The sequence below is a fragment of the Helicoverpa armigera genome, chromosome 14, assembly GCF_030705265.1.
Source record: "Helicoverpa armigera isolate CAAS_96S chromosome 14, ASM3070526v1, whole genome shotgun sequence".
In the NCBI taxonomy this organism is placed as follows: Eukaryota; Metazoa; Arthropoda; class Insecta; order Lepidoptera; family Noctuidae; genus Helicoverpa; species Helicoverpa armigera.
This window is the reverse complement of record NC_087133.1, coordinates 8,683,738-8,705,016: the sequence shown is the minus strand read 5'-3', so window position 1 is coordinate 8,705,016 and position 21,279 is coordinate 8,683,738.

The window sequence follows — 21,279 nt, the reverse complement described above, 5'->3', positions numbered from 1 at the left end:
CGGTATCGTAACGTGGATCAAGTTAATATTTTGTCTTTATTTTACCATATGCGCAAGGACGACTTGTCGCCATTTTTAATGGAATTAGGTTGCATGATGATATAATTTTATTATTATCAGACGCTACGAAAATGTCCACGATTTTAGCATTTTTAACGCCTTGAATTTTCAACATGATTATGGTTACCCGAGAGTGGTTACTAAAACTGCGGCGTGGGTCCTAATTATATTAATATAACGTCCTGTTAAAATTATTTTCAACAGGAACCTTTTCATATTGTAAAACAGTATCCTTACATAAATATCAAATTAATCTGCCATTTACCTAATAGGTATTCGCGTTGTATTTCTTCTGTACGTTGTTAATTATTTTTGGACTCCTTTCCTTATCCCAGAAAGTACTAATAATACTTTTTTTAATTTGTTATTTTTATCACGCACAAGACTAACATGAATAAGCCCAAAAATACTAAACCAATTCCCCGAACAGTCGCAGTATTCAAGTCTTGTAGAATCTGACATTGAGATTTTTTTGTCATTTCTTTTTCTACCCAGCATCACGATTCCTCGGAAGTAAGCATGACGTAATATTACGTGGCAGTGACCTGATACGCGTGTATTGGCATTTTTTTCTACAGAAATAATGGAATACATAGTAGGTATTGTTACCCTAATTATCTGGTATGAGCGGGTCTGATATGTAGACAAAAAAAATGTGAGAAGTTGAGCCACCAGTACGCGGTCATTCTATGGATGAATGACCGATACAACTATTTTAAACGATTGTATGAACTGTTCCTAGATTATTTTTGGAATCATTTATATAAGGCTACTGTTAAAATTCAATTTGAAATCGAAAAACAATGGATGGATCGGTTTTATAATCCGCAGTAAATCAGTTTAATCTCGTTTGGTAATTGGTATTTTTCACTGAAACCAGAATTGGTTGATTAAGTATTTACCGACTGATATAATAATAGTAACGATTATACGTATAACTAGTTTTTTCCCATTGCTTTTATCTATTTACTTAGGTACATACGATAGAGTAACCCTTAAGTGCGCCGTGTAAAATGTAGATGTACTTATGTAGCTACAGTGTACTAAAATTTAAGCATATTTAAACGTTTCCCAGTAGAACTGTTCATTCAGTCTATTGTAACTGAAATGTATGCGCATATTTAGACAGAGAATGACTCCGTAATTCGTATGATAATACGAAAATAACTAGCGTTTCGATTCCTGATGTTTTAGTATAAGTACTTGATTAAATGCACTTTAATTAAGTCTTGGTTAGAATAATTAAACTTTAACTTTGATTGTTATGCTTTTTGGTAAGACGGGTGCAACAAGTTTTCCTAGAATTTGGCTCATATTATTCAACACATTTACTGGAAAATTTATGAAGCAATAATAACACCTTACAGTAGTACAACTTCGGTTCTTGGTATATGGCAAGTAGTGAACAATCATTTGTAAACAAAATAAATAAACATAGATTATTCTATTTTTAAAACTTTATAAAATTAAAAAAGCGCTTCCTTCTTGCTTTATACTCAACATAATATTTCAACCCCTAAAAAGACGTCGTATTTCAGTCCAAAACACTTCCCAGTTTCGCAAACCTATGTAAACTCCTTTAATATGTATGCAGTGACACGACCCACTAAATTCATCCTTCGTACGCGTTTACCGGGTTAATTAATCAAGTAAAAGTCTGGATGAACGTTGCACATTTTGGGAGGAATTCTGTTGAAATTAGCTTTTCCGAAGTTGAAATTAGTATTGGTAATACTGGCTTGTTGTTTTATTTTTTAACAATTGAGCTATTTTTGATTTTGATCATACCACTAAGTATATCCTAGACACCATTGACTTTGTTTCGGATGGCACGTTAAACTGTAGGTCTCGGCTGTCATTGAACATCCTTGGCAGTCGTTACGGGTAATCCAGTAAGTCTGACACCAATCTAACAGGTGTATCGGGTTGCCCGGGTATCTGGGTTGAGGAGGTCAGATAGGCAGTCGCTTCTTGTAAAGCACTGGTACACAGCTGAATCTGGTCAGACTGGAAGCGGACCCCAACATGATTGGGAAATGCTCGGAGGAGGTTCATACCACTAGAAAGATACTCTAATAACCTTCTCCATTTTTATATTCGGTTAAATAAGTCTGCCGTGACCTGCCTAGTCTCGTCACTATCATATTTATGTAATTAGTTTGTATAAAAATTTGGGTCATTTTTATTTTTGGGGCATAGTTCCTATCTGACAACGCGTGCTCAGTTTCACTCAGAAGCATTTTGAAAATTAAAATTTTATCTCCGAAATAAATTCTAGCTGCAGTAAACTATGTACATAAAAAATGCATGTTTTCTGGAGTACTTATGTAGGTATTTTAGACTGGCAAATAAATAAATTTCAATTTTAAAATCAATATGCAGATTCATAACGAGTTAAAACCTTTTTCGATCCTGTATTACCAATCCGAGCCGTGCGAACTAATTGATGAATCTGCTTTTACACCACTTATGAATAAAGATAGTCATTTATTGTCAGGTAAAATAACATTGATCACTTCACAGTATTCAGGTATAATATTACAACATATTGGCGAACTTAATTACTTTATTATCCGAATCGGGTTACCTTAATAATAGTTTGATCGTAAAGTGCAATAGTTTTGAAAGTTGCCAATATCGCAGTATGTGCATCAGAGCGCAACTCATAACTGGTTTTGTAACTGCTTTGGTAAATAAAAGAAGATTCCAAGATAAAGCTGAGTAATTGCAACTGAAAGGCTGATTTTTATTAAAAGTATATCCTTTTGTTAAAACTTGGTAAACCACACTCGATTTTATCATTGTCATTATCAGTCTATTTCAAAAATCCCCTCTTGTGCCACAATCTTATCCACAATCCTATAAAAAGTAATATTTCCTCGCACGACCCAAAGGCAAACGCCTTTCATTCATCTGATATCGACGAAAAACTTGATATATTGTTTGTGCACGCGTTCGAAAATTCCAGAAAAAAAAACAAATGAAAAATATTCCAAAAGATACAATACTTGTTCTGACCATGGCCAAAATTGACCTCAGTGTGTTAAAAGTTTCTGCTGATGATGATTATATCATCATGTTCTGAGCCTTTTTCCAACTATGTTGGGGTCGCCTTCCAGTTTAACAGAATGCAGCTGAGTACCAGTGTTTTACAAGAAGCGACTGCCCTATCTGACCTCCTCAACCTGATGATGATAATAGTTGCTCTATCAAAGTACTCAATATACTAGTATGTGTGAATCGACGCAAACAAACCACACAGTGTTAAAGTGTGAAACCCAAATTAGCTCTAATTTCTAGAAATAATGGTTTTAGCAAACAATGCATTGTTATTACACGTAAATGTCCAATAGCTGCTAATAACACAGTAATTCGATAACTGTTTAGAAAATGAGTTTCATCAACTGTGAAATGGTGGGAATAATTGGTTTCGAGCGTAGTAACATTTGTTACACAGTTAATATTTAACCAAACTTTAGCTAGCATAATTCAAATGTTATCTGGGTTGTTACAGAAAAAAAATTGGTAATGAATGACCTCTAAGCATTCCTAGTAGATCCGACCATTAATGCAGCGCTTGCAATCATTAAACCAACGAAATAATCCTTAAATATTCTCTACTAGTAACACACAAAATGAATTATTACAGAACATAGACTGCCTGTAATTCCCGAATATTGAACTAACAATACTCTGTAGGTTCTGTTCTGCTAATATTTGCAATGGCGTTGATATAGTTGTTCTGAGAAACAGGTGCTGATTGAATGGGCATGAGAAATTTGTGTTTGTTAACGTGCTTGCTTTGCTTCTATCACACAATTTGTGCTCGAAGTTAAATAAGCCCGTGATCTTTTCTTATTCTTTATTGCACACTAAACAGTAAATACATACGGGATACAGACAGTTATGTACAACGGCGAGCTTAATCCTCTCTATCTTTATGAGAAGTTAAAAGTTGTACGATATTTGAAGAAAGAATGATAAAATTTCAACATTTGAATAGACAGCTAAACTCAAAAAAGGCTTGCCCAATTAGCAAGAAACTTTTACACTCCCAAATAAAGAAGAAGTCGTGAGAGATCACGGATATAACATATGGAGATAAACTCGCTAGAAAATTCTCTTCTATCGAGTGTAGGTGCCTTTACAAACAAATCTCACATGCACAAACATTGCAATCGAAGTGCTACCGCATAAATGATGATCCTACTTGAAATTCTGTCTGACGAGGACTGCCAAAGAAGCGAAGTCATGAGACTTATTACCAACGTTTTAGACTCCAACGATACATTTATTTCCTTGAACCGTCCAAGTATGGCGCACATATGAATAATCTCAGATCAAATATTTGAACTCATCGACGCAGTTGCATAAACAGACAAACATAAGGTTTTCTATGAAATACGGGTGTGTTTTGCTTGTAAGGTGGGCGGATAAGTGTCTGTTTGAATATAAGCTTAGTTAAGAACGTTTTATGTTAAGAACATAAAACCCTGAAGGCGGTTAAGTAAAAAGCTTATGGTACGTACGTGTGTCGTAGGTTACAAAAGAACACGCGTAATACCCAAATGGATGCTGATCGAATAATACTCAAACAGATCGAACAATTTTTTTTGCGTCATATACAGTAAAAAACTCCAATTGAAAGCTGATTTTATCCCGCATGTCATTGGGAGTTGGATGAAGTATACAGTAAGCCCAGGGGTTGATATGGGGTGATACATTCGTTCCGTAATCGGATCCCAAACTTCGGACAGGCCCATCCGGAGTGCTGAAATAGGTGGAACGGATGTGTTATCATTATTAATGGTTTCCATACTACTGGGGAGTAGATAAGATGTGTGGATATTTTCGCACAGGTATTTCAAAGTTATTATGCGGAACTTTTTGAGCACTGCCGTGTAACAAAGGATTTATGTTTGTTGTGTTTTGTTTTGGGACGCTGAGGTGGTTTAGAATACAATTATGGTAATTCGTGTTTGCGGTTTTTGGGAGTAGAAAATATGTGCGTACTCTCTGTTCCTTATTATACAGTTGAAAGTACGAATGATATCATACTTGAGATATAGAAATCAAAGGTTTATAACTGAAGGACGTAGGTAAGTATGATGCATAAAAATTACTCAGTCGTATTTATCATTAAAATAATACAAAGCACACTTAAAATTGTCACCAGGTGCTTGCCATTTAAAAGGACATTGCGATAAGTTTAATGCTATTTAATACTCAAATTAATACTTTTGTCTAAATTATCGTTGATAGTGAGCTACTTTGTATTTCCCACATAAAACACGAAATATTTCTGCAAGACCAATCAAGTAATTAGAGGATCTGCTAGCAGCAATAAAAATTTGTGAGTCTGTCATCACTTTGATCTTAATAATTGTTGTGTTGATAATACATACATATAAGGCTGCCGTAGAACATTAATAGACTTTCAACTGCCACAACTTTCGTCCCCTACTGTCTGTATCCAATCCACTCTAACTAATGTCAGTGGAAGCTGGAAGAAAGCCAGATAGCTAGAAAATGTCTTATGCTGCATATCGACTCTTTGTAATGTTAAATGTTCCTTGCGATGTCAGATATGACATAATAAAGTTAGTAATCTACCAAATGCAGTCCTAAGTCTCAACTATAGGGTCAGTACATCTTATCTCAATACGGAACCAGATCATACTGTTGATGATACCGATTAAACTTGACTAGGTCATCCAAGGTCGGAGGGATAAATAGATCAAGTTGCCAACACACGTGATAAAATTAGCAGAACGGATATAGATAAGGGATTACATGTTTATAAAGGTATTAAAGACGATATTTATTGTTAACAAGGAATGCGATGACGTGCGTCCTGTGAAGTGACTCGATGTTTTGGAAACTTTGACGGATTAGCTAGTGTTTGGCAAACAAATGACGTCATAGGCTCGTTATGGGATGTTGATTTATAGTGTGTGATCACTACAGCATATTCTGAATGCTGTCAAGGAGATACACACAAATGTGTACATATTGAGGAAGATCGCGCCATTGTTAAGAATAAGAGAAACTGTTGGACTTCGAAATAAATCAAAAATTCAACTTGGATTCATAATTGATCAACCTATTCAAATGCTAACGACAAAACGATTTCAATACCAAAAAAAAGTAAAATAATTACTGTTATGAATAAACTGTTTAATTAATGTTTCATAATTTACATCAATCATAAAAACGAGGTTGTCATTCATCTTCTAAATAATGACCTCGAAAATGTTAGTAGTATAAGAACTAGTATAATTAAAGTAAGAAAATACAGAGGACATTAAACTTCGTAAAAACAGATAAATATCTTCTTGAAGAGGGACTATGTAATGATGGCAATCAGTATAAAGAAAAAGATAACAAGGCACCGAAAAAAGTTAGTTTACGAAGGTCAAACTAAATGCTCCTAATTACGTAGATTTATTGTGAAGAGATAAAACATTTGGGTGTATCAAAAAATCTATTTTTAACGACCTTACTTTCTGGTACAGAAAATATTGTTCCGATTCCTTAAATTTGATTTTCAATTGTAATTATAATTAGCCGTGTATTCTTATTAAAATTGGGCTAATCCTGGCTTTTTTTCGAGTCTCACATTATTACAATAGCGATTAAATTCGCAGATTTAAACGTCTTTTTCGTTCTTAACTTTGAACAAGGTGAAACCTACCACATTTTTTTGTTAAAATTAATAGATCCAATATGCAAATGAACTATAGCACTCTACTTTATTACGCAATAAAAACTTCATTAAACCATTCTGTTGCTGATTACTGACTAATTAATCTGTATTAAATTGTCATTGAAATAATTTAAGCTGACCTCGAAACCAGATCTCTTCAAATTACGTGTCAGAAGTTTATGAGAGGTGAAATGTAATACACTCACAATTTAATCTGGGGTAATATCAGCTTTGCATTCTAATTAAGGGACAAGGTTCTCATGATTTTTTAAATTCTTCTCTGTTACCGTTACGGCTAGTTCAGTTATGACACCGTCCATTTCCACATCCATGCATTCTTTCATTACTCTAAGCATGCCCAGAACAAATATCAGAACGGAATAATTTAAAAGTAATAAAATTCTCTGCTTCCCGACATCTGGTATTCAGATTTTTATTCTACCTCATATTGACAATAGAATTCACGGAACGATGATGTCCTCTCAGAGAAATGTATGCTTATTCAATTTGACATCGCTCTCCACTCTAAAGATGTTGACTTTTATTAGATTTAAGACTTTGGTGGCTTGACATTTCAATTTTTATATCTTTTGGGCCTCTCCGTAATTTATTTAGTGGAAGTTACTTGTGATTTTATGAAGTTTGTGTGAATACGTAGAACTTTTTCTATGTTCTTTTGATTATGTTTGAATTGCCTAACGGTATACATTGGTACATTGGTATGTCCGTAATTACATACCTACATTGCCAAAAACCACCTTAAAACAGATTGAATTTCCTAATGTCATACAATTGACTCCAAAATCTTTGCTTAAGCTCGTAACTGACTTCACATTACCATCTTTAAAATTCACAACAGTATTCGATACTTCATCGATATCTGCGTAGGCAGTACGGTAATGTATCAATCAGCATCGATCAATCACTCGAGTGTCGTCTTTATGTGCGTCACTCCTTCGTATTTTATCGTCTCGCAACAGATAGGCCGCTGTATCTGACAATATTTCTTCTTCAACACCTTACGCTAGTGTGAAGTGATCAGAAATCGATTTTTGTGACATGTGGAAACAACTTGTGTTATCTTTGCCGATTAAATATTGGAAATGTTTTCTCTCGTGACCATTTTGACCCTACATTCCATCATAATTTAATTCGATGATCTTAAAAGTTTCTCGTTTTTTCCATATATTTTTTATCAAAACCGAAATTAAACTTTTTCTTCCAATATTCTTGAGCGATATCTACACTTATCGAAATAATTCGTTTAAAGAAGGTCATCAAAAATTGGAACCAAATTAAATTACTCGCCGCCTAAAAAGCCACTTACCGAATCGCTATCGAGAAAAATATGCCTATGCGTCAAACGGAACTAAGTTACTTTACGTACTTATAAATTACCAGTAAGTTGTAATTTAGCTATTTCTGGTCAAGTGCCAAGGACGTTAGCTGAGATTCAGAGTACGCATGTAACTGAACAATAAATATGATTTAGGTTTCTCAATAGCAGTTCTATGAATCGCTACATTGTATTACCCAGTATTATGTCGAATATGACTGTATGAGATAAAAGAATGAACATATTCTGACGTCACATTTTTAATGCTGAGATTTTATGGCCGCGAAGTCTTGAATGCTTCTTTCTTTTATTGCCTTATGAGATATACATAAGGGTTGTAGTTATTTTTAGCAATTCCCTTATCTACCGTAATAGCTGGAAGATTTTTCTTGCAATAAAACTTTAGAGGACATTCATGTAATCGTACTAATATTCAAACGCTTTAAAAGACAAGACATAAAAGTTATGTAACACACTAAATTATCGCTTTAATAAGACTGTATATTACGAGATTAAATAGGAGATCCGACTAACTGCGAATATAGTTCAGCAGATGTAATATATAGGGGGTCCTTAATGGTAGGGGCGAAAGATTCGGGTTAATTCGTTGGGTCCGTCCGGGGACCCTGCAATTATGAAAAAATCGTTCTCGATATTGCACATCTAGCCTTGGATTCTATCCCAATTAGCGAAATGTCGTACGTTAGCCATTTTGGCTTCGTTCGGTATTCGGGCTTTACATAAAATTAAATGGACATTGAATTGAGTCAGTTTCGTTTTAAAACGATTGGAGTTATTCACGTGCGGTTTTGATCGAATTGTAAATGTTTTTTTTTTGGGCAAACGCGGAAATAATGTAATTGTATGGTTTTGTTTGTTTGGGGAAAGTGGTTACAGTAAAATGGTATTTACTGTAAATAATGTAATACAAATATTTCGTTATACTAAAAAGTATGGCACTTTTTATATTAATAATTATACTGATCCCTAAATAGCAAGTAATGCTAAAAATATACACAAACCGTGCCGTCAAAAGAAATGTTTCTTCCTAGAGGAAAAATTAATTCAAATGCGAAAATTCAAATTCAGAACGGAGAATACCTTAAAAAATCTTCTTCAAAATTCCGGATAAAATTTCAAGAATAACATTTTGTACCCGGCTTCGTTCCGTCGCGTCGTCAGTTCGTTAGAGTCCGGATCAAAATCGCAGAACCTAACACATTTTCAGTCCTCTTTAATTTTGTTGTATCATACAATGGACATTATTGAATTGTGTGGAATACTGGAATGTATGGTCCGTAAAATAAATATTTTGTGGTTAATAAATACATTGATTACTGGTTAATTGTAATTTTTGGATGCAATTGGATTAATTTGTTGTGGTTGAATAAATGGAAATTAAAAACCTTTGTTATTTTAAAAGCATAATTTCCTATTATGTGTAAAACTGAAGGAATTCTATTTGATTAGTATTATGCAAAGTCAAATATTCCATAAGTATTACATCTTTATAAAATGTGTTTTGAAAAAAGTATGATGTAAAACCTTTATGAGTCTTACACCGTTAGTTTCATAAGATTTTCAGCGTCTTATAATTTTATATTCTGCCAGTGAAGTTCTTTTGAAATTCTTTTTGCGTTGCCTGTTGAGCACTACATTATGCATTATGCAACAGTATTCGACTGTAATTTTGATGGACTTATTGTGTAAAAAATAAAAAGGGATAACTATATCACCATTCGTAAAATACTGATAACTATTTAGCTTAGTAAAGTAGCATTAAAACATGACTAGTTATGTTATAAGACACTTGGGTATAAGACGTAGATATAAAGCATGAAAATTCCAATCTGAATTGTCGTGTTCAATAGGTTTTTTATATCAATCTTAAACTTGCTTCAAACTAACTTTAAACAAACTGATCGCAAACATCGGCCTATTAGTATTTCCACGCTACTTATAATTTCTATACAGAAAAAAAAGTAGCGTGGCAATTTCAGTATAATATTTTGTGCGCTCCTATTATGTCAACACTCGCGTCTCATGTCAAAGAATATCACTACACAAACTGTAATAAGATGTCTACTCAACGCATCTGTTAATTTGTAACGCCTAACAACGCCAAATATAAAATCGTCTAGACGGGTGATTTGTCATCAGAAAAATAGCTCACATCTTTGAAATATTTCTATCATAATACTATCTTTGAAAAACTCTCAATTGTAATATGTCAACTTTATTTTATTTTCGGAATAATGACACAAAGGCGTTTGTTGTAATTTCGGAGTTCGTTAATGATTAATCAATTTTCTTAAGTCTCATCAATATCAAAGTTCTTTAAGAACCCATTCGTCATATTTTCCTTCATTGAATGAAAGTTTGGAGCGTTCTTTGTCATAGCAAACGACATTTGGATGCTAACTTTCAATATTTACTAGTTCGTCTATTCATTGAATGTCAATCAAGTCGGGGTAAAATCGTAGCTGCAATTCTATTGAAAATATGCTTATTCTATTGTATTTTTGAGAATTATGACAATAAAAATGAGAATGATAAATCACTTTTTTATTAAGAGAGGTACCTATATGTCTGGTATTTTAATTTCGCCAAAGACTCTTTGCGTACTGAATAAAAATTATGAGACAGATGCCACAAAGAAGACTTGACTTAGTAATATAAAAATTATTAAGATTGAAATCGAAAAGTCTTCGCCGAAAAGATACGTTACATTTCTTAAATACTTTTTGTAATATAAGGAACCGACTTGTAAAAGTGAGAGCCGTTTTTCCTATTAATATATATTCTATGCCAAGAAACTACATTACATCATTCTATAAATCCTACTCGATTTTGTTTTTCTTAGAACTTCAGGATATTTGGAAAACAAACTATTAAGATGTCTATTGAAGATCCCAAAAACTTTTTTTTTTTTTTTTTTTAAATCTTTTATTTTTAGAGGCTTAAACGCTGCTGCGTTATGCCAGCCTCGTAAGGTTTTACACAAATTAAATAAAAAAAACACATAATAAACTCTAAATACAAATTAATCAATAAAAAATTTAGTGAATTGAATTAAATATTGTGCATTCAAAGACTCGATGCCAGAGCCATTCGATATAATCGATGGCGACATGCACAATGGCAAATCCCACGCCTTACTTGAGAGACAACCCGAAACAGAATATAAAAAAATAACTAAGGATTGAATGAAAAAAGAAATTAAAATAAACTGATAATAAAATACACGAACTAAAAAGAATCTCTCCTCAAAAACACATCTTTTACAAATTTATAGATAGAAACACTCTGTTCCGAGAGAGGTCTCCCAAGCAAAACATTAACTCCACCACTATACATATCGCCACCGACCGCCGTACACAGCTGTAGCCTCAAGTCGTCGAATGCACAACATTCTAACAGAATGTGGTATAAGTCGTCCACTACTTGATGAGTGCAGGTATTGCATAACGGGGATGGTTTCACACCCATCAGGTGCAGAAACCTATTAGCAGGCACATGGCCTGACCTTATTCTAAATGCTAACACTAAAAGTTCTCTCGGCATGTTACCCACGTCAAACCAAGGAGCTCGAGGCAGATCATGCTGAATAGTTCTGTACCACAGACCTTTTCTTGCTGTAACAAAACTAAAATGTTCCTCCCACAAATTATGACAAAACTTTTCATGTGAGGAATAAGCTCAGTAAAATAAGGGTCACCGGGAATAACTATGCCATCAGCAATAGCCTCGGAAGCTAGCTTGTCAGCCATTTCATTTCCCGGGACACCTATGTGAGAAGTTATCCATTGAATTTTAATATTTACAAGTTTTTTCTGAAGAAATTGTATACTCTTTAATGCCTCGTATGCAATCGGCATGCCTCGAACTCCGGATACACAACGAATCAAATGCTGTAAAGCGCTCTTGGAGTCGGTCATAATCACAACATTCTTATACGGCAAACTCTGAACATAGGACAAAGCTTCTACTATAGCCGTTAATTCAGCTCTCATGATACAAGCGTCATTGCACAATTTAAATTTCATACTAGTGTTTGTTTGGACATCAAAAAATGCTGCGCCAACACCATGAACACTTTTAGAGCCATCGGTAAATATAAAATAATAATTATCGTATCTACAACTAAACATATTAGAAATCAACATTCTTAAATTTGCCACACTCATTGAACGCTTTGGTACACCTAATTCGTCAACATTACAAATAACACAATCCCGAATATTAATATTTGATACCCAAGTATCCAAGCTATACATGTCTAATATAGGGGACTTATGCACAATATTGTTATTGAACTTATTATGAATATCAATCAAAATGGGTTTATTCTTATTCCTCCAATATGCATTGGTGCACAAAACAGATAGTTCTTGTAATAAAGATAAAGTTGCATCATTGGAAAAGGAGCTCAACCTCAGCCAATACCTGCAGGCTAGCCAATATCTCCTCACAAATAGTGGTGACACGCAGAGCTCACTCTCCATCACACAAATAGGTGTTGAACGAATGAAACCACCACAAATTCTTAATGCACGATTTTGTAAAACATCTAGTTTATACAAATGCGTCTTAGCACTATTACCGTATAAAAAACTAGCATAATCAATTCGACTTCTAACAAGTGAGATGTACAGTCTCCTTAAATGTTTCGGATGAATGCCCCAAGATTTCCCAGCTAAAGTTTTAAGAATATTTAAATATTTGTAAGCTTTCTCACATGTCTCATTTATGTGAGCTCCCCAACGAAGTGATGAATCAAGCCACAACCCCAGATATTTAATTTTATCAACAACTTTCAATTCCTTTTTATTAATACTAATGTGGACATTCGTTAAGCACCTAGACCTACTAAACAGACAAACATTTGATTTTGATTCCGACAGAAATAATCCCATCTCACCTAAATTTTTAACAAGAACATCTAAAGCTGTGTACAAGTGACTGATGGCTGAATCTAAATTATGTTTACTTGAAGACACATAGAGAACAAAATCGTCTGCATACTGTGATACATTACAGCTAGTGATTGATTTACAAATATTCATAGTTGCAATATTAAACAGGAGAGGAGATAATGGGTCACCTTGAGCTAAACCTACACTTGCCTGTCTTACTAGGATACCATCCATTCCCGTATCAATTTGTAAATACCTTTGACTCAAATAATTAAAAATATATGTACAAAGCTTCCCCCCAACCCCAATTCTATTTAACAAGGAAATCATTCTATTAATATTTACATTATTATAAGCGTTATTTATATCAACAAAACATGCAATAGTGGCCATATTTTTAGAAAACCCAATCTGAATGGATGATATTAACCGTGTTAGGTTGTCCAAGCACGAGCGTGACCTACGAAAACCAATAGTGGAAGGAGACAAAAGGTATGATTTCTCTACGAACCATTCAAGACGTTTCAGTAAAACTCCATGAAATACTTTACATGGACAAGACATTAGGGAAATAGGCCGCAGGGAATTAGAACTATTGGGGTCTCTACCGGGCTTAGGAATCGGAACTACCTTTATGCTTCTCCACTGGTTTGGTATTATACCAGTTTGTAGTATTAAATTATATATATGTAACAAAAACTTTTTGCCTGTAACAGACAAATTGAAAAGCATAGAATAAGATATATTATCTACGCCTGGCGACGTATCTTTGTGCTTCAAGCAATTCAACAATTCAAACATTGTTATATCTTCTTCCATGGCACATGAACCCTCCATAAAAAGTGGTGGTTCCTCGCAAGCTAAATCAGGTGTCAAGGATTGTAATAGCTCTCTACATTTGTCAGAATCAACACAACGGTTACCATACCTCCCACCTTTGACCCATCTCATTCTCTTCCACATCTCTGACGCGGATGTTTCTGAATCAATACTCGTGCAGAATTCCTTCCAGCCCGTAGAACGAGCTTTGCCAACCAGTTTTCGGGCTGTATTTATTTTAGCCATATACACATCATAATTATCTGGAATAGGATTACGTCTTAATTTTGCCAATGCCAAGCGTCTCTCGGCTACGGCCTTAGACAACTCTGAAGTCCAATAAGGTTTCGGTACAAATTTTGCTGTAGGATCCTGACAGATTTTAATCCATGGAATTGTCTCTTCAGCTACCTGATCAATTTTGGATGCAAATAAGTTATAAGATTCCTGAACACTCAACGAAAGATCTACATTAGCGAACGCTTCTTCCGATTTTTCGCGGTATTCACTCCACCGAGCTTGCTTAAAGTTACGTCGCTTTATGAAATTATTTACAGATTCATAACCGTACTTCATTTTGATTACGATGTGATCACTGCCTAGTGACTCATTTGTAGTCTCCCAAGACATTTTTGTAGCTAGATCAGTAGAAACAAATGAAGCATCTGGAGAAGATTGTTGTAAAATCCATTAACAGACTTAATTCTTGTAGCATTTCCATCATTCAAACACAAATAATCTTTATCAAAATAAGCGTCATATACCATCTCTCCCCGTCGATCAGTCTTATTTGACCAGGTTATATGATGCGCATTAAAATCACCAACAATTAATGTTTCTTTATCAAATCTGTTAAAAATATAATGCCAGTCGGACTGATTAGTAATAGATGAGGGGGGGCAATAAATTGAAATAATGTTCTTTATTCCAGGCACATTAAAACTTCGACGATGATCATCTCAATACTAGAATTTGGATGTACAACATCTCTGTGCAAGACTTTAATTGACTTATGCGTTATAACACATACACCTCCATAGGAATCAATCTATCCTTTCTGATAATGTTATAGTTACTAATATTTAAAGATTTGTCAGAAGATAACCAAGTTTCACTTACAACAGCAATGTGTATCTTTTCCCGTAGTAACAAACATTGAAAATCATCTGTTTTAGGGCTTAAACTGTTCGCATTCCACTGTAGAATGGTAACAACTCTATTTTTTGTGTTGAAGTTCTTATCCATTGTTAGAGCACCCTAGTACCTCCAGCAAAAAATCAACACTCAGAAAACTCTTCAGGAATGACTTTAATTCTGTAGTAAAATATTTTATAACTGCTATTATTTTGGCTTCCATGCAACTGTTTCCACTGAAAATTTCTTTTATATTCTTCAAAAATCGTTTTAGACTGAAATCATGCTTTTTACGAGATTTATCACCTGATTGGGACTCAGTATTCTCTATATTTTCTGCCAAAAATTCCGATATCTCTTCATCCTCAACTGGGCATCTTATTTTTTTACGCCTGCCTTTCTTGACTTTTGTAATTTTATTTTTGAGAGTCTTCTTAGAACGAACCAAAACTTTATTCGAATTCAGAATAGGAGACATTCTATCTTCATCCGAATTTTCAGTAGGCAGGAATGACTGCTTGACAACATCTGAATAGGATTTTCCAGCCTTTACCTCGGCTCTAGTAAATTCATCGACAGTAAATAAATTTGGACTAGGTACTACTACATTCTTATTTTCTTTATTTTTAATAAGAGCCATTTTGTATGTGCAATTATGCTTGCACATTATATCTCTAATTTCTTTTTCACGTAAAAATGCCGGGCACTTGCTTTTCACCATAGACATGTGGTCTCCTTTACAATTAACACATTGAAAATTAATTGTTTCACAATTGTCATGCTCGCCACCACATTTCGGACAAATCTGCTTTTTATTAGGACAAAATGCTTTAATATGTCCGTATTTCCAGCATTTTGAACACTGGGTAACAAGGAAATTAAAAGGCAATACTTCCATCCTCATACCGTACGCAAAAACAAACGGAGGTAGAATAGGACCTTGAAAACAAATGCGAATACTCGCACTTGCAACCCATTTGCCTTCATCGTTTCTCCGGCTTAAACGTTTTACGGATAAAATATCAACCTCACATTCTAGTATGTCCTTAATGCTATTGTCATCCAGATCGAGGTCTATTTCTTTAATTAAGCCGTAGGAAACATTTACCTCATTAGTCTTCTTACAGACCCATCCTCTTTGTTTGATAGATGCAGAAGATAATAGTTTATCTGCAGCATAGTTACTTTTAAATCTAATCAAAATTTTGTATGGACTTTTGTAAACAATCCTCATTATTTCCGGAATTTTCTCAGAACTTAATAATTTTGCTAGCGTAATCTGTTTCGGAAGGACTTCTTTTGATATAACCGATACTTCAACATATTCAGGATTATCACTCACAAACGATTTTCCTGGAGAAAAACCAGAACGCGGTGTAGTGACTTTAGCTTTCTTACCACGCTTTCCCACCGTAATGAACTCTCCATTCTGTATATCATCATCCGGACTTGAATCATCTCTGCCTCTTTTATTCCCAACTTTCAAATTGCTTTCAGTGTCACCCTCCTCTAAATCAGACGTACCATCAGTATTGTGTATCATAGCTTGTAAGGTCACAGAGCTAGAATGACAGCTGCTACCGTCCTCCTCGTCGCAACCGCTTTCCATTATTTATAGAAACTTTTTTATGAAGAAAAAAATGACAAATGCCAACTTTGACAATTAAAATAAGCTGAAATTTTATTTAGAAATTATGATGAAAAATGGTTGTATCACTGGTAATTTGTGACACAAACACCATAATTATGTCCAAAGATATAATATGTTTTAGTAGTAACAGTCACTCACTTCAAAACTTACACAAACTCACATAGAATAATTATTATACCGGAGCAAAACTAAACAATGTTGTCGCGTCAAAATCACGATGACAGATGATCCCAAAAACTTGTAGATAGGCAATATGGAAGAGAGGAAGACTTTCGGCAAGGAAACCTCTCTTTCTTTTCTACAATATAATAAGTTTAAAATAACGATTGTATTTGCGGTTCGTTTGTTTATATACATTTGTCATTTCTTCAAAGAAGGACGGAAAATAAACCGTGAAATTAAATATAACTAGGAAGGTACCAATTTCTGTTTGCGGAACAGCTTTTGTACGAGGAAAAGGCACCTTCGTTGACATTTCAAAGAGCAAAGCTATGAAGATTAAATACTTTTGAAAAAATGACGACGAAATACCGAACGAGTAGAAGATTTCTCATTTTATCTTTCAGCTATTTATTAGATTAACAGCCTTCCTGAATTGGAAATTGAAAAGGCGTTGGGATTGAATGCGGAAGGTCGGGATGATCAAAGATGGCGTAAATTGAGAGAGGCCTAGTCCAGCGGTGGTTTACGGTAGTACGGCTTAGTTCATTGGTGTATAAGTAACTACTTACCTTCAGCCCGTAGTTTCAGGCGCATACCGACTTCTTTCTATACAGCGATAAAAAACCTGTTGCATTATTGTGATGTAAGTTTAAGCTTATACGTTTCATCAAAATGAGTGTGATAATCGTCGCAAAAAAATATTGAGTTCTTCTTTAAGAATGCCCAATTACCTAACATCAATTCTCATTCCAAATAGCCATAATATTTACTCTCAAACGTTTGCATGTAATGGTTTTCTGTGCACTGCCATAACTTAGTGCCATTACGCATAACATAGCGACATAGGAATCTCAATAAAAATTGCTCCAAGCAAGCGTTTGTGCACATGATTGTATGCGCCTAAGTGAGACCTACATTCCTGAGCTCCAGAGCAATCAGTTTCACCTTGAACTTGATAATACTGCAAGCAAACGGTTCTTAGGATGTATACGCATGAACGAACAGAATATGGTGAACAGGAACATTAGTGGCTATTAAGTACTTATAAAACTGGGTCAATGTAGCTGAACACAGGTCGGTGTCTTTGTGCGGTGTCCGGGAACGCTTTAATGTTAACGTCCACATGTTCGAACAAAAATATTCCGATCCCGTGTTCATTGTTCTCACTGCTGATAGTTCGTGCGTACACGCCTTTGAGAAAAGAAAAGTTTAACAGCATACTCGGGTGTGATTGGCAGGTTGCCAAGTAAAACTTAATTCTTGAGTGGGAGTGCGAAGAAGTAGGCTCTGAATTGAGGCCTTATCAGTATTCCTTGGGTGACCTAATTGAAATCCTATCTTCATAGACATCTTTAACCTCAATAGATTCAGTTGTTATTTGTTGAGGATTATTTTGTCTGTCGGTCTGATATGTGAATTGTTGAAGATCCGTATGTGGGGACAAATAGCTAAAGGTTTCTTATTCCCCTTTTCAAAACGTGTTCTTTCTTTGAAGCAGGCAGAACTTAATATAATTTTCTTCTACAATTTGTACTGGTTCTGAATTAGCTCTAAGCCCACATATTCTGATATTAAACCGGCGTATTCACGCTGTCTCATGCAGATGCATATAGTGCACCAACACTGCGGCTTCTCGTGGCTTTGTGACGCGTGTGTGCTAACAAATATTGCGTTGAAAAAATATTAAGCGTAGTCTCTGTATTGTGATTTCCACTACTTGATAAAGTCCTATATATAGTGCTACCACAATGTGACTTATAACGCGGTGTGCGTCGTGAAATATTACGGCGAGATTCATTCCAAATTCAACCAAAAAAGCTTGAATATCAAGGAGAAGAACTTCTAACTTCTTCTAAAGGCGACTTACTTTTAATAAAACATCCTTTATTGTTTTAATTTCAAAGGCTGTAAGATTATCCTTTACAATAACTAAGATGATAAAGTACCAAAATTACTCATTCATCAACAAATACCGCTGACTAATTGACAGCACTAGGAAACATCCACAAAATTACATTGTCCTTGAATACGAGTTGTTTCGCTATGCTAGTTAGTAATTAATTTCGTGTTCTCCACACTAAATAATGATTTATTAACCTTGATGTTCGGCGTCTTTTAATTTTAATCGTGTTTGTCACAGCAATGGTTAGGGATTAGGCAATGAGTTTGTTTCTCACATTTTCGAGCTTCAAACTTAAATCAATTGAAAAAGAATTTTGAAATTCATTTGTTTTAATAAGCCTTAATCATGAGCGACATACAAGTATCGTAATGAGATTCATTATTTCCGAACGGCTTAAAACACAACGCTTAATTGGCAGAATTAAAGCATCTCTTCACTTACACATAATGTCAACAACCTCAACGATAATAAAAAATCGATACAGAACATAAAAAGAGCGCGAAGTAATAATATAAATTATAGTAACAAGAGAAACATGTGACTTTTAATGTAACCATGAACTGGTTTGAATCAATCACAATCAGGCGCCCGTGACGTAGGGTACGGTCACGCGCCGTTTAGTTGATCTCTTTTTTCATTCTGACACCCTGGTAATGTATTCTGTTTTATTAGGTCTTTAGACTAGGAGATATATTGACGGAAACTAGGACTTTATTACTCTAGTGTTTGTGTTGCTAATGATTTTATAGCAAGAATACCAAAATTTTGACAATTCGGAGTGAAATATAAATTCGGAACATGCGGTGTATATGATGAACTAGGAATGAAAGAAAACTTCCGACATACATGTGGTTTTAAATCGAATTTTGTGTATGTTAGGTTCCTTTAATTTTGGATATTCTATTTGAATCCGATTTCGTGGTATCTAAATTGAGGCTTTGTTTGTTTCCAGCAAAAATATTTTTGATGGGATTTGAAACCTATTGTTTGCAGTTCGCTTGTTACTTAACACAGTTTATGACAGATATTTTTTTGTGTTTTGTTTGTATGTATATTAAATTCAATTTTCTCTTCTTTTCAGGGTGAGTACCTACATAGCCAAGCTGTTGCAAGTCTGAATGCAAATACGTGCTTTCCTGCTAACTGGTTGGTATATTCATTGAAGTTTTAAACTAAATAAACTCATCGTCTGCAGCTTTGTACAGTCAACTTCACGTCAGTGGTAATAGTATTAAAGGAAAATCGTACTTATTACTATTGAGTTACGGTGCATGACAGTTACCACTAATGTGCAGTTTACTGTACCTTGCAGCAAGATAAATAATAAACCAATTTGCTCTATACAGACTGTAGAAATGGAAATGAAAGATAAAAACGAAATCACCGGTAATTATTCAAGCTTTTGAAGCTGAATAGTTTATACGCTCCGGGATTTAAATTCGTCGACTGTTAACAATGCGACTAGACCAAAAGTATTCGAGTTTAAATTAGGATTGTTTGGGCTACAGTTCAAAACGGCGGATTCAAAGTTTTAGGGCATTCTAAATTTAATAGGCTTTTCAACATTACGTACGTTTTAGGAAAAATATAAATTATAGGCCGGAGAACAGAAAACATAAGTACAGACAATAAAATATTTTTTGGTAAAAATTCAAAAGATGGCAAGACAAACATTTATTTACATTAACGTGATCCATCAATACTTTCCTCTCTAGACATCACCAACACCAGCTTAGTTACATTTTCTCATCACATTACAAACTGCCTTATAGACTTAACAACTCCACTGATAAAGCAATCGTTCCAGAATTTTCGTCCTTATCAATTTATAACAATTCAGTAGCTGTCCGCACAAAGCCATTTATTTACATTAAGCTCAAGTGATATTTTATTCCGAACTTCGCTGCTACTTTAGATCGACACGCTCCAGAAATAATAAGGAGAGATCTTTATACAAATATAGGACAAGATAATGATAGATTGGAGAATGTAATGATAAGTAAGTAATCGGAGAAATAGAGAGTCACGCTCCTCTTAATGTCAAGGTTATCAATCTAAATATTTATCGTAGGTTATGCTGTATTATGCCAGCATTTTTTTCTGTAGGGTTAAAGAGACGACAAATAGAATCATTGGTCATCAGTAGTCGTTACTCTTTTGGAAATCAGTGATTAGATTTTATGGGCTTTTTTTAAGTTTCCTCAAAAGGATCCCGTAGCCTTCTTAAGTCTCAAACTTCGGCACTTCTATCTAAAACATCCGATTGTACGATTGTAACTGTATCAGGTAGTAAAATAGCAGTCAGTCCTTTACATGTTACGTTATTCAGAAGTTCACACTAGTTTATTCATTGGTGCATTCTATCAACGCATTCGGTCACAACCTGCCTCTCCATTTACTTTCTAATCCGTGTAACCGGACATTTGCTTACCGAAACAGACTCAATTGATTGAAGTTGACTCAAGCAAAATGTGGGAACAAAAAAATATGCTCCAGATATTTTTAGACAAGTTATTATTCGACTTTGTTTGGTGTTATTTCCTTTTTTGATTACAATTGTTTTGTTATCTGAGAAAAAAATATAAAACAATA